Source organism: Hyperolius riggenbachi, chromosome 1 (genome assembly GCF_040937935.1).
Source record: "Hyperolius riggenbachi isolate aHypRig1 chromosome 1, aHypRig1.pri, whole genome shotgun sequence".
Taxonomy (NCBI): Eukaryota; Metazoa; Chordata; class Amphibia; order Anura; family Hyperoliidae; genus Hyperolius; species Hyperolius riggenbachi.
Window position 1 is genome coordinate 375,180,713 of NC_090646.1, and position 13,350 is coordinate 375,194,062.

The following is a 13,350-nucleotide window of genomic DNA, read 5'->3' on the forward strand; positions in this document are numbered from 1 at the left end:
TTATTTTTTTTTCCATCCCTCTGTATGGATACCAAAGTGGTGGTATATATCTTAAGTGTTTTTTTTAATATTGTGCTGCTTTCCTATTTGAAATATTTATGAGCTAATTAAGATTTCTATTCGTGTGCAGGCATATAGGATCTCTTTCATTGATTAGATTGTATATAAGGATTTTTCCAGCACACATGAAAGCCAAGTTTGATTAAAGAACCCTTGCATTTTGCAAATCCCCCTCCCCATTTCTATCCCCTGCAAATAAATATTAAGGTAGAGGAAGAAAATAACCTAACCTTACTCACCAGGATGAAGGGACGAAATATGATGATCAAGTGACCACCCCTTTGTGCAGTAACAGAGCTTTGCTGTCTTGATGCTACCCCTCTCTATTAGTCAGTACAGGAGGGGGAATCATTTATACTCTAGGTCTATTTGTTTCCACAATATGCTGCAACCCATCTCAGAATCTGAAGCAGGTAATTTGGGCACCTGTGGCCGTTTGGTAAAATTAGTGCAACATAGACCGCAATGTAAATTGTCACTATAGCCGTACCTGTTGTGTAACTCTAGTGCCGGGGCCACCCGATTAGTGATTGTTATAGGCAGTGCAAATATTGGTGGAGGCGCACATAGCGATGGAAGCCACCGCTTATATCGAAGTTAGTGTGAGAAGAGGGTTAGGTTATAAATATCGGTGGAGATTTCGGCAGCGAGGGTTGATTAGTGCTAGGCTTTGGTAGAGGGTAGTTTAGTGTTATGAGTGGGTTAGGTTAAGTGAAAGTAAAATATTAGTAAACATTAGTAAAAATGACCAATATTCTACTATCGGTATTAGCCACTGCCCAATAGTAGTATATTGGTAATTTTACCAATATTCTTAGCTGATTTTACCATTGCCTAAATAACCCTTGTACCCTTTTTATATGCATGTTCCAGAATCTAGGTCATGATATATCCAGTAGGAGTAAGTCAAATTCCACTGGACTTACTAAATAACTTCTAAATTATTTAAACTGTACCCAAGGCGATTTTAAATGTAAAAAAGGGACACAGAGGCATGTTTTCATCTGAAAGTCATGCCTCTTTGTGCCCTCCTCGCTGCTCTCAGTTCCCCCTGCACCCTGCTAGACTCTCACCCCGAATCTGCCTAGCAGCTTGTCGACAAACTAATGGGGAAGGGGTGTCCCTTACAGGTGAGGAGCTCCTGCGTAACGCCCCTTCCCCGCCTAGCAGAGCCTTCTCACTTGCTCTCCTCTGCTTGCTCCCCACCTCTTCCCTGCCCCCTCCATGCTAATCAGAGCTTTGTGCTCTCAGTGGAGAACCCAGTATCCCCTGAGGTCACAGAAGCGAAAGTAATGAAGAACTGGACATGGAGCGGTGGGGAGCAGCAGTAATGGACATTACCTGATCCGGCTGCTCCCCCTCCCCCCGGATCAGGTAGCTTGCTTTTTTTTATTTTGAGACTGGCTCGGGTTCTATATAAGAGCTACAGGTGATTCTATATTCTCTAGATTCATGTTTTATCTTTGCTGTTGCTTTTCTTAACCAAATATCATAGGTTTCTGGTATAGGTAGGCAAATTTGATATCAGTTTACCTTTGAGCTCCTTTGGTGTTACAGAATCAGCAGTTAATATCAAAAATGTAATTTATAGGTCTTGGAAGAAGGAAGCTGTATATAACGTCTGCATATTTATAGATATCTGGCACAAGACAACGTATCCCAGTAAAAATGCCACATAGATAAATCATTGCTTCCTAAATGATGGCTTTGGCTGTTTTCATTCCAGATGTCCCCTATTATTCTCAGAATAACAACAATAGTAGTAATATTAATAGCAGCAGCAGCAGCAGTAGTATTTTTCACAAGACCACTGTTGTTGTTATTATGCTGTAGATTATTGTGTACCAGTAAAACCAAATGGGCTGTATTTTTCTATTTTTTTTTTTTAAAGAACGTATTGTACTGAGGAGGAGCTTTAGAGGTGGACATGCGCACAGTAAGATAAACGGATGATTACTCTGTCTGAACTATCTATTAACAGATCAAAATGACACAGGCATGGAAATAACCTTTTCATTAATGCTAGAAAGATTAGATTACATATGTAGAGAGTGGAGACATATGAAGTGGGTATATATTTATCCATTCAAAGATCAAGCAGATTGCTCCTATCGTTCCATGTAAGGATTACAAAATGCAGCTATAGAGATGAGTATTAAAGGACATCTTTGGGGAATCATTGTAAAACTGAAAATTACATACATATGAATGTACACTTCTCGCCAAAGTAAAATGCACTATAAGTGCTGGGAGTCGGCTGCTATTGTACCATTCCTCCCACCAGTGGAATAGCTAGAGATTATTGGGCCCCATAGCAAAATGTTCATGGGGCCATAAGATGTAAGCGCCCTTAAGCAATGCCACCTGCCACTACCCTATGGATATGAGTTAATTGGGCAATTTACACCCTTATGTAATCAACAAAGCACATACTGTATATACTTGAGTATAAGTCTAGAAATTTAGATCTGATTAGTATAGGAGTTGACTTATACACGTGTCACAGGCAACACTGAGTACACTGAGTAATGTGTGTACTAATAGTGACATTCCTATTTGCAGCAATGTACCCAGTGGTAAGTGACACTTTAAGGTTAGGAAATGCCAATAAAACACAGGTGTGAAAGTACTGGCCACAACAATTAACAAGGAAAGGTGCAGGGGAAATACTGGGCTGCATAAAAGGGAGTGAATAATTGCAGCACTTGGGGCCTGGAGGAGGTATTGGGTGCACAGGAGGGGTTAATTGCTGCAATACTGAATGCAGTGCAGTCAATAACCCCTCCTGAGGCCCAAGTTCAGCCATTAACTTTGCTGGGTAGACTTATATTTGAGTCAATAAAAAATCCCAGCTTAAGAGTGTTGAATATTGGGGTCAACTTATACACAAGGTCAACTTGTATTCAAGAATATATATATATATATATATATATATATATATATATATATATATATATATATATATATATATATACGGTAGTTCATGGGCACTGAGACAAAGTGAGAGGGTAGAGAAACATAAGAAAGTTAATTGCCCCCTATGCTCCAGGGCTCCATAGCAGCTGCTATGGCTATTGCTACGCCCCTGTCTCCCACAATATCATTTTAGGACACATAGAGACTTTTGTCATTTTATGGTCCATTATCTGGGAAATTATAATTTGAGATAAATCCTTATTAAAAAGGTATGCTAATGCCAGGTGGTATTTAGGGAGGTTGTGCTCAAATTTGAAAAAGGGGCCCTAATCAATCAATCAGTCGTGCTAAATTGTGTATGTAATACCTCCTCTCTAGAAAGCAGTATTAGGCAGTTTTATAACCTTCCCCACTCCCCTCCTTTATAGCACTATCCGGCAGACTTTGTGTCTCCCTCCAACCAAGTCTTTTGGCTCCACCACCCTCAAATCAGCAGTTATAGGTGCCCACTATTATAATGTGCACAGTGGAACCTGATGTAGGCACGGACTCCCTATCATTACTGGGACCCTTTTCCCTCTTGATCAGCACACAAGCTCCTTTTAGGCAAATACGTACATTGTTGCCAATATGCAGTGGCTGCTAAGTAAAAGTAGGTGCAACATTGCAGTAAGTGCCAAGGAGCAGTGCATGCCCAGATGCAGTGGGTGGTAAGATGCAGATGTCCAGTTCGTGCTAACTTGCAGTGGGTGCTGAGGTGCCATAGTAGAGTCTGTGTCACTAGAGTCACTGTGAGTGTTGGAGGAGGTAAAGGTCAGTGTAGGTGCTGGAGGAAGGGGAGCTCACTGTGGGTTGAGGAAGTGAGAGGTCAGTGTGAGAGCTGGGGTAGGTAGAGGTCAGTGTGGTTGCTGGGAGAGGGAGAAGTCTTTGTGGATGCTGGGGTAGGTAGAGGTCACTGTGGGTGCTGAGGGAGGTAGAGGTCACTGTGGTTACTGAAGAAAGGGTAAGTCACTGTGGGTGCTGGGGGAGGGAGAGGTCACTATAGGTGCTGCTTTTGGGATGGGAGGTCCCTCTGGGTGCTGCTGGGGTGAGGAGGGGTGCGGCTGGGGGTAGGAAAGGTCACTATGGGTGCTGGGGAGGTCACTTTGGCTGATGGGGCAGGGAGAGGTCAGTGTGGGTGCTGGGGGAGGCAGGGCAACTTTGTTGATAAGGGTTTTGTCTAGCAACACGTGTGGCCATGCTCCCATCTGTTAACGAGTGTGGATGCACTGCGTAGGACACCTTGTACCTGCCCAGTATCCCAGAGCCTCTTGGGTTAGGCTTTTTGAGGCATTTAGCCTGGGCAAGTCTGTGTTACTACGCAGGTGCAAGGCATCTTGTATTTGCACAGTGCAGCCGCACTTCACTGAGGGGAGCGTGGCTACAAACTTCCAGAGGGTCCCAGTGCTGGATTATAAACTCAAAGAGTTCGTGGGAAGCCTCTGGAGGATCCACAAGCTTTCCTCTACCAAGGCAAGTGCCTAACTTTTTCTCCTATGGATCTCACAGTCTTGCTCTAAATGATTACTGAAGTGAGGAGAATATGGAGGCTGCCATATTTATTTCCTTTTAAACAATACCAGTTGCCTGGCAGCTCTGCTGATCCATTTGGTTGCAGTATTGTCTGAATCAAATCCCTGAAACAAGCATTCAGCTAATCTTGTCATATCTGATAATAATGTCAACAACACCAGATCTGCATATGCTAATTCAGGGTCTATGGCTGAAATATTAGAGGCAGAGGATCAGCAGGATAGTCAGGCAACTAGTATTGCTTATAAGGAAATAAAACCAGCAGCCTCCATACCCCTTATTTCCCTCTCACTCTCCATATCCCTTATTTCCTTTAAAGTGACACGGAAGTGAAAAAAAAAAGTATGATCTAATGAATTGTATCTGTAGTACGGATAGAGAATAGAAAATTAGTAGAAAAGAAAATAGTCATTTTCAGATACATAGTTTTTTTTTTTTTGTACTTCTAGACGACCGTGTCACGCCGATGGGCATGATCGTGGTGGCAGCCCCAGGACCGCCTAACGCCAATTGGCATCAAGTACTGGGGCGGGGTTTTGCAGGATATAGCGTACGCCTTGAATTACGGAGCTCCACTCAGCCATCATTCTCCCAGCGGCAATCGCCTCTAGGAGACTGTTAGTTTCACCGTCTATTTACTGTGTACAGCGCTGCGATTCACGGCAGCGATGTACTGGGGACAGCCGTGGGACAGAGGAGCATTGGAGACAGGAGCAATCTGCTGTCATAGACTGAAGCTGGCAGGGGAGGGAGGGATCGGAAAGGTATTAAAAATAGGTTAGAAGCGCTTTGAGTCCTATGGGAGAAAAGCGCTATAGAAATGTTATTGTATTGTATTGTATTGTATTTATTAAAAAAAAATATTTGTATAAAATAAACAATCCGCGGAGCGATCAGAGCCCACCAACAGAAAGCTCTGTTGGTGGGCAGAAAAGGGAGGGGGGGGAATCACTTGTGTGCTGAGTTGTACGGCCCTGCAGCAAGACCTTAAAGCTGCAGTGGCTTTATTTACAAAAAAACAGCCAGGTCACTAGGGGGGTGTAAGCCTAAGATCCTCAAGTGGTTAATAACACTGCATAATGACCCTTTGAACTTCCCTGCAGTAAAACCTTATCAAATAATCTCTCCGTCTCTGTCTCTGGCTGTTTCTTTGATGTAGAAGTGCTTCAGAAAACAGCATTGTAGCTGACCCAGGTTGGGTCGGAGAGCTCAGAGAAGCTCTGTTGCCTAGATAACAATTGACGTTTCTTAACTCTTATTGCACTGGAAACAATATGCTAATAATTTATTCGCTTGTAATGCTCTATGTTTTACCTGTACTACACGTAGAATTCATTATATCATGAGTTTATTTTGTCTTCATATATGCTTTAATAACACCATTTGTACTGTGGTTATTTACCTTATACATTTCTCATATTTGCTCTGCATCTCAGAGCTGCATAAACATTTTTTTCAACCCTACTTCTACATATGATATTCTTCTGTTTACAATAGAGTGATTATGGCACCTATTATGTTAATACTGTAGATATCTGCATGAAGAGCATTGAAGCTTTCTAAAAAAAAAATGCCAGTATGTGCGGACTCTCATAGTCTGCAGATGGCAGTATTTCTTTGCAATAAAGCATACTTGCATTTCTGTAGCTGTCCGAGTAAACAGCTTTTTGCACACGACTAATACAGATGAAGTAGAAGGTTTTAAAAGGTAAACATTAATCAAGCAATTTTAAGAGCACGGTGCTAAATTCTAGTAAGAGAACTTTAAATAGAAAACAAAAATAGGCAAGAATTAAAAACATGTCTCAAGATTTCAAAATGGTAATTCGTTAATGCGGGAAACTAGGCATTGTAGAGCAAAAGGCATTGCATTCAGTTAGTTATCAATTGCTAACAGGCTTCTGTGCAGTATGTAGAAAACAGTACAGCTTGAAAGCATTCCGCCTAATCACATAGAGCCAGGGGCGGACATACGGCCGTGCAGGCCGTGCCGCCGCACGAGGGCCCCTGAAGTTCCGTTTTCTTCAGGGGCCCATGGCATTAAGTACTTTTTTTTTTTTTTTAATATTTTTTTTTTTTTTTTATTATTTTATTCCCGGGGGCCCCCCGACTCCTATCCTCCCTCCCTCCCTCACCTCGGGGGCCCCCTCCCGATATGCGCGGCGGGAGAGCGAGCGAGCGGCAAATGCAGGAAGGGCTCTCCAGGCATCCGCTAGAGGCCCAGCCGCTTGGTCTCCAATATGTCTCCAGTTGGAGACATATTGGAGACTCAGCGGCTGGGCCTCTAGCGGATGCCTGGAGAGCCCTGAAGACTTCCTGCATTTGCCGCTCACTCTCCCGCCGCGCATATCGGGAGGGGGCCCCCCGAGGTGAGGAAGGAAGGGAGGGAGGGAGGATAGGAGTCGGGCCCCCCACCCGGATAGCTACCCACCCGGCTACCTACCCACCCGGCTACCTACCTACCCACCCGACTACCTAACCACCCACCAGGCTTCCTACCTACCTACCCACCCGGCTACCTACCCACCCACCAGGCTTCCTACCTAACCACCCACCCAACTACCTAACCACCCACCCGGCTACCTACCCACCCGGCTACCTACCCACCCACCAGGCTTCCTACCTAACCACCCACTCAACTACCTAACCACCCACCCGGCTACCTACCCACCCGGCTACCTACCCACCCGGCTACCTACCTACCTACCCGGCTACCTACCTAACCACCCACCCGGCTACCTACCTAACCACCCACCCGGCTACCTACCGGGCTAGTTACCAACCCACCCACCAGGCTACCTACCCACCCACCCGGCTACCCGGCTACCTACCTAACCACCCACCCGGCTACCTACCTAACCACCCACCTGGCTACCTACCTAACCACCCACCCGGCTACCTACCGGGCTAGTTACCAACCCACCCACCAGGTTACCTACCCACCCACCAGGCTACCTACCTACCCACCCACCAGGCTACCTACCCACCCACCAGGCTTCCTACCTACCCACCCGGCTACCTACCTACCCACCAGGCTACCTACCCACCCACCAGGCTACCTACCTACCCACCCACCAGGCTACCTACCCACCCACCAGGCTTCCTACCTACCCACCCGGCTACCTACCTACCCACCCGGCTACCTACCCACCCACCAGGCTTCCTACCTACCCACCCGGCTACCTACCTAACCACCCACCCGGCTACCTACCTACCCACCCACCCGGCTACCCACCCACCAGGCTTCCTACCTAACCACCCACCCGGCTACCTACCTAACCACCCACCCGGCTACCTACCGGGCTAGTTACCAGCCCACCCACCAGGCTACCTACCCACCCACCCGGCTACCCACGCACCCACCAGGCTACCTACCTACCCACCCACCGGGCTACCTACCTACCTACCGGGCTAGTTACCCACCCACCCACCAGGCTACCTACCCACCCGGCTACCTACCCACCCACCCACCAGGCTACCTACCCACCCACCCACCAGGCTACTAACCCACCCACTCAACCAGGCTACCAACCCACCCACCCACTCACCCACCCACTAGGCTACCTATCCACCCAACCACCCATGGGAGCTGCGCGCCGGATGGAGGCTGGGACAGGAGGTCTGCTGCTGCAGGTGAGTAAATGTTTTTGTTTTATTTATATTAGCAGGTGTATGTTCTGGGCAGGTCTGCCACATGATTGCATGTATTTTCTTCGCAAATCTGCCGACATGATTGCATGTATTTTCTGGGCATATCTGCCGACATGATTGCACGTATTTTCTGGGCATATCTGCCGACTTGTTTGCACGTATTTTCTGGGCATATCTGCCGACTTGATTGCATGTATTTTCTGGGCATATCTGCCGACTTGTTTGCACGTATTTTCTGGGCATATCTGCCGACTTGTTTGCACGTATTTTCTGGGCATATCTGCCGACTTGATTGCACGTATTTTCTGGGCATATCTGCCGACTTGATTGCACGTATTTTCTGGGCATATCTGCCGACTTGATTGCACATATTTTCTGGGCATATCTGCCGACATGATTGCACGTATTTTCTGGGCATATCTGCCGACATGATTGCACGTATTTTCTGGGCATATATGTGTATTTTCTTGAGAAAACCTGCACAATTATGTGAATTTTCTGGGGAAAGGGTCACCAAAACTTGGGCCCACTGTCTTTGCGTTGCACTTTTCAAGGGAACCTGAGGTGAGAATAATATTGAGGCTGCCATATTTCTCTCCTTTTAAGCAATACCAGTTGCCTGGCTGCCGTGCTGGTCCTCTGCCTCTTATTCTTTCAACCATAGACCCTGAACAAGCATGCAGCAGGTCAGGGGTTTCTGACAATATTGTCAGAACTGAGAAGATTAGCTGCATGCTTGTTGCTGGTGTAATTCAGTTTATTACTGCAGCCAAATAGATCAGCAGGGCCGCCAGGCAACTAGTATTGTTTAAAAGGAAATAAACCCTCACCCCGGGTTCGCTTTAAGTTACAGTTAGCTCCGCCCTCATCCGGTCATTGCCACGCCCATTTTTTTGTCGCGGCGCTACGCGCCGCAGGTTCTGTCCACTAATTTTTGCCGCGGCGCGCTTCGCGCGCCGCAGGTTGTAGCCACGCCCATATTTTGCCGCGGCGCGCTACGCGCGCCGCAGGTCATAGGGGGCCCACAATTACAATTTTGCACAGGGGCCCACTGCTGGCTGTGTCCGCCACTGCATAGAGCCATATAATCAATTAATATAGGTGCACTTTTTTTTTCTCAGAGTTGCATGTTTTTATAGTGTCTCTTACACACAGTAAGGTATATTCAGTTTTTTTAAATGAGACATATGACTGATAAAATGCAGATCAATTTCTAACAGTTTCTGAAACTAAAGGCTAGAAACAGATCCTAGACGTACCCAAAAACCATAAAATGTACTAAAAAACAATTTAGAAAAGGTAAGCGTTAGGTCTACCTTATAGAAGACTGCTTGTAAATTTTCAATCACTTTTATTGGATAAAAGCACAAAAAGATACACAACGCGTTTTGCGGTAGTGTGATGATCGCTGCTGCAGCAGCTGTTGCTGGAAGTAGTAGTGCTGCAGCTCAGGCAGTTCTGATCTATTTCCATGCAAGCTGCATAGCTTTGTCTGTCTTTCCCTGCTGTCAGCTTGTGACTGATTATCATTCACCTGTGTGGGAATCTGCATGTCTGCTCCCATTGGATGACCTCAGTATAAAGATCTGCTTCCTGCAGGGTTTCCTTGGGTTTTCATAGCTTCAGTTTAAGCCCGTCTTGCTGTCGCTTTAGCCCCCGATCGTGTTTCTTGTTATAAAGATACTTTGCTGGTCTTTGCATCATATATTGGTTCATTGCCAATATATATGCATACCAGCACGTTTATTATTTTCCTTGTATTCGTGTTACGTTGATACATCAGTGTCGCTGATATATATACGTACACGAACTGTTTATTTCCTGTGTTCAGTTAGTCAGTTTTCCAGCACGTTTTGGTAGTTTGCGCGTACCGTGAGCACCCGTGCTGAGCTAGTTATCCTGTTCCTGGTCCTGTTTGTGGATTGCGTTCATCTCTGCGAAGAGATAACGAATCCTTCTGAATCCAGTTCTGTTACTGTTTGTGGATTGCGTTCATCTCTGCGAAGAGATAGCGAATCCTTCTGAGTCCTGTTCCCTGTATTACTCCAGTCCTAGTCAGCGTTCCTGCTTATGTCATATATCGGTTCATTGCCGATATATACATATGTTAGTCAGACGTTACAAATAGTTTCATTGATAGCTGTAATTGTAATACGCTAGGAAAACATACTTATTGTATATTTATCTGTGTTACGTTCATCTATCTCGATCCTGCTATTTCCTGACTATCCTGTCCTGTCTTTGTGAGGCACGCCATCGCTGCAATGCATTGGCTGCCTCATTCCAGTCTGTCTGGTTTTGGACGCTTGCTGTCGCTAAGTAGCCGCTAGCTAGCAAGCGTTCATTCTGTCTACCTGTCCTGATCTCCTCAGTTCTGGTTTATGCGCTCAGCGCTACTTTGCGCTGAGACGTTATAACGAAAGCATTGTTTGTGGCTGTCAGATCTGCACCGGCTCTGTGCGCCACAATCTCCTATTGGAGTCAGTCCTCCCCTCCACTATACTAGGGATAGCCTGTTTCTTTGTGCTGGTGTGTGTACCTCCTCCACGTCAGCTCATGCGTTGCATGCTGACTGTGGAGAATACACCACCAAGCCTTACATTATGAAAACCCCATTACCAATCCCCATTGTGGGGGGGATTCCCAGAAAGTATGACACTGTTAATTATGGTTCCTGTTCCTTTAAGAAATTTGAAGAACTTAGCTCTGAAACAGAAAATGAGTTTTTCTCTGAATGTGCCAGGTTCCTGACCAATCCTGATCTCCAAGCGACTCCTGTTTCAACCTGGGCACTCCAACTAAGTTATATTTTGTTTAAAGGGGAATTATTAGAGTTGAGCTGAAATTTTCGTAATTTCGCATTACTATAATTACGCATGCGAAATTTGCGATTACGATGCGAAATTAGCGTAGCGAAATTGCCATTAAAATCGTAATTGAAAATACCGTAAGCGTAATTTTCAACGCGAAATTTCGCGTTTCATTCATGCCGTAATTTCGCATTAAACGCTACCGTAATTTCGCGTTAAACCGTAACGCTCCGTATAATATAAAAAAGCCGCCGACTTTAAGGGTTAATAGCAAAGCCCCCTTAAATGCTAAGAGCCTCAAATTTGGAGAATATATTAAGGAGATCAGGAGGAATAAGAGGAAAAAAATTTTTTCAAAAAGACCTTATAGTTTTTGAGAAAATCGATGTTAAAGTTTCAAAGGAAAAATGTAAACATTTAAAAACCCGCCGACTTTAACGGTTAATAGCAAAGCCTGCTTAAAGTTTAGGAACACCAAATTCCCAGGGTATATTAAGGGGATCAGTGGGAATAAGAGGAAAATTTTTTTTTCAAAAAGACCTTATAGTTTTTGAGAAAATCGATTTTTAAGTTTCAAGGGCGAAAATGTCTTTTAAATGCGGAAAATGTCAGTTTTTTTTGCACAGGTAACAATAGTGTATTATTTTCATAGATTCCCCCAAGTGGGAAGAGTTTTACTTACTTCGTTCTGAGTGTGGGAAATATAAAAAAAACGACGTGGGGTCCCCCCTCCCAGACCTCTTTAACCCCTTGTCCCCCATGCAGGCTGGGATAGCCAGAATGCGGAGCACCGGCCGCGTGGGGCTCCGCACCCTGACTATACCAGCCCGCATGGTCCATGGATTGGGGGGTCTCGGAAGGGGAGGGGCAGCCAAGCTTTCCCCTCCCCCTCCGAGCCCTTGTCCAATCCAAGGACAAGGGGCTCTTCTCCACCTCCGATGGGCGGTGGAGGTGGAGGCCGCGATTTCCTGGGGGGGAGGTTCATGGTGGAATCTGGGAGTCCCCTTTAAAAAGGGGTCCCCCAGATGCCCACCCCCCCTCCCAGGAGAAATGAGTATAGAGGTACTTGTACCCCATACCCATTTCCTTTAAGAGTTAAAGTAAATAAACACACAGACACTTAGAAAAAGTATTTTAATTGAACAAAAAACATAACCACGAAAAAAGTCCTTTAATATTCTTAATTAACCATTAATACTTACCTGTCCCTTTAAATAAATGATCCCTCGCAATATCCTCGGAAATGTTCTATCAGTTACAATGTAACAAAGTTATTACAATGTAACAACTTTGTTACATTGTAACTACGCCGCACCCGACGCCACTCGCCGCTCAGCCGCCGCATACGCGTCCGTGCAGGACGCTAAGTCCCCGCAGCTCCCGCTGTCCACCCCGCCCACATCTGTCACGCACATGTCACCCACATGTGGGTGACATGTGGGTGACATGTGGGAGAGGCGGGGAGGGCAGCGGAGCCGGCGGGGACTTAGCGTCCTGCACGGACCCGACAGAGCTCTGAGCTATATAGCTCAGAGCTCTCTAAAGCATCTTTGTATTTGGGCTCCAAGGAGCCCCATTGGTCCTTAGCAGACCAATGGGGTTCCTTCAAATCAGAAGGAACCCCATTGGTCTGCTAAGGACCAATGGGGCTCCTTGGAGCCCAAATACAAAGATGCTTTGGAGAGCTCTGAGCTATAGCTCAGAGCTCTGTCGGGTCCTGCAGCACAGACGCGGAGGCGGCGGCGGCGGTGAGTGACGTCGGGTGCGGCGTAGTTACAATGTAACAAAGTTGTTACATTGTAATAACTTTGTTACATTGTAACTGATAGAACATTTCCGAGGATATTGCGTGGGAACTGGCTTTTAAAGGGACAGGTAAGTATTAATGGTTAATTAAGAATATTAAAGGACTTTTTTCGTGGTTATGTTTTTTGTTCAATTAAAATACTTTTTCTATGTGTTTGTGTGTTTATTTACTTTTAACTCTTAAAGGAAATGGGTATGGGGTACAAGTACCTCTATACTCATTTCTCCTGGGAGGGGGGGTGGGCATCTGGGGGACCCGTTTTTAAAGGGGACTCCCAGATTCCACCATGAACATCCCCCCCAGGAAATCGCGGCCTCCACCTCCACCGCCCATCGGAGGTGGAGAAGAGCCCCTTGTCCTTGGATTGGACAAGGGCTCGGAGGGGGAGGGGAAAGCTTGGCTGCCCCTCCCCTTCCGAGACCCCCCAATCCATGGACCATGCGGGCTGGTATAGTCAGGGTGCGGAGCCCCACGCGGCCGGTGCTCCGCATTCTGGCTATCCCAGCCTGCATGGGGGACAAGGGGTTAAAGAGG

At 46.0% G+C, this 13,350-nt stretch overlaps 1 protein-coding gene across 2 annotated transcripts in view; it reads left to right on the top strand.

The window, feature by feature from the left end:
* The window catches only part of SVEP1 (sushi, von Willebrand factor type A, EGF and pentraxin domain containing 1), a 456,592-nt gene that overhangs the window by 210,518 nt on the left and 232,724 nt on the right, over window positions 1-13,350 (top strand). The gene's annotated exons all lie outside the window — the stretch shown is intronic.